Source organism: Macrobrachium nipponense, chromosome 34 (genome assembly GCF_015104395.2).
Source record: "Macrobrachium nipponense isolate FS-2020 chromosome 34, ASM1510439v2, whole genome shotgun sequence".
Lineage (NCBI taxonomy): Eukaryota > Metazoa > Arthropoda > Malacostraca > Decapoda > Palaemonidae > Macrobrachium > Macrobrachium nipponense.
Window position 1 is genome coordinate 22,132,618 of NC_061095.1, and position 2,500 is coordinate 22,135,117.

Below are 2,500 nucleotides of genomic sequence, written 5' to 3' on the forward strand. Positions count from 1 at the left end.
TTTGGTAAAAACTGTTGGTTAGTGTTTTGAATGAAAAAGATTTACACTTTTACACATTGCTGATATTTTTTTGTGTTTGTGTCTGTTCCATTGTTTGTGCACTTATTCATTTTCTTTCTTATTGAAGGTGTGTCTTTTTGTTTTATATTTTCATTTACATTCACCATTTATTGACTTAGTTATTTTCCATTGCTTTATCATTGACATTTAATTAAATTTAACACTTGTGAATTGATTTGCATTTACTTAGAATTCTTTTCAAGTTTTATTGTTGTTCAGCACTTGTGAATTAATTTCAAATTTCAATTATTGCCTAACACTTTTGAATTTTGATTGAATTAATTTTCTTGAATTTTATGATAAATTAATTTTGATTTAATTTTACTTAATTTGATTCAAGAATTAATTAAACTTTACTTTGTTTTCAAGTAACAGTAATTTTCCCTGATATTGTGAATTTCACTTATAAATTTTGAATTTAATAATAAATTTTTGTATTTAAAATTTTTATAAGTGTTTTCTTTATCTTACACCAGTATAAATATATATAATTATGACTATATTTATGATAGGTAGAGACATAGAGTGGTAATTGATTTGCTTTCCTTCAATTTAATTGAAGTGACTTAGAACCAGGGAAGTACTTAGACTTCTGAAATCAGGGAAATACTTAGAGTTTTGAAAGTTGTTGATGGAGTGATGCCCTTTGATTAATTTAATTACTTACAAGATTACCTCACACCTGTTTTGATGAACTTAGTCTGATTTTCTGCAATACTGGTAAGTGTTAAGGGATCACTGTTGCCTTTAGAGTATTCAGTCGTTTAAACGTGTTATGAGGGTTCAGGTGTCTGGCTTTTGGTGAGGTAATATTTGATGCATGGTAACCAGATACTTGGCACTTCGTAACAATATATATATATATATATATATTATAATACAGTGTGTGTAATTCCATAATTCCATAACAAGAAATTTCCACATTAAGGATGGGGATGTATACAAAATTGGTAAAGCAGTAGTGATTATGTTTCAATAATACCTAATCATCGTACTGTTACTTTTGAGGGTTCTAAAATTTTTGATATATTATATATATATATATAATGATATATATATATATATATATATATATATATAGATATATATCTAGTATATTCTTACCTAAATTTTGCATATTACGATTTGGGTGGCCTGTAATGTTTACGCAGCCTTGGAAATTATCGAGGCATCTCAAAAAGATCATGTTCCAGCTAGATTTGGGGATAAATCCGCCCTTATGCCTTGCTATATCAAGGCATCTCATATAGATCATATTCTAGCTAGATTTGGGGATAAATTCGCTCTTATGCTTTGCCATCTCTTGCAAATTATGTACAGCCTAGAAACATGTGGTCGTTACATTTAGTTCAAAGGAAGCTAAAACCACTCTAACACACCTTTTACTTTATGCTTTCGTTTCAGCCTTTACTATCACTCAAGTTTATTAAAAATTAACTTGGCTCTTCCTTTATCGAAAACTTCAAATCAAACATTCTTTTTTAAGGTCATTGTATGAGTTCCCCAACGCTGGATGTAATGGCCACCTTTTCTACACTGCTGACTTATGGTCGTTTCATCTGTACAACTTTTAGGGATTCTGTTTTTTGTATAAAATATTCTGCTAGGAAAACATCCTATTCAGATAAGTGGCCCTTTCCCCTGTAATTGATACCCAACTGGTATTTAACAATTCTCTATACGTAGCTGAGAGCACGTATTGCTCTATTCATTCCTATAAATTATTTTTTTATGGTACACCAGCCAACCTTTCCTCAGAACATTTGCTTTTGATTTACCCTTCCATATTTCCACTTCTTTCAGTTTCCTGTAAACCTGTCTCATCTGACTTCAGTCCTGGATTTCTGTTTTCTACTCAGTCACCTTTGACCTTTTGTAGTTTCTCGCGTTTGATTTCTAACACTCCGTCAAGTTCAGTTCGTCCAAAGAAAAGCTTCAAGCCATTTATTTCACTAATCCTACGGATTATTTTTCAATTTTATTAACATTTTACTTAATCTGTTTTTCATTAACATTCAGATATTCAAGTCCCTCTTATTAAAGTTTTATTTAATCTGGTTTCCATTAATATTTCAGATATTCAAGTCCCTCTAAATTTGCCATGATGGGATCACATAGTTCTATTGGCTAACTTTCCCACTGAAATTCAGTGGCTCTGCTAAGAAATCTTGAATTCCTTTCTTCATTGGAATTGAAGTGTGACCTTTCCCTTTTGAGTAAACTGTCTTCGGCCCAAACTTTGCCCCACTGACACAGAAAGGCAATAATGTTATTGAAAGATCTAGCAAATGTTTCTTTCATTCCACCTATTGCGATTAGGAAGTCTCGCCTATCATTCACTTTCGTTGATATCTTTCATCTTTTAAGCGGCAAGTTTATACTCTCCTCTGTCATTCAGCCTCATTTCTGTATTCTTCCTCCTATTTATCATCTGGCTTTT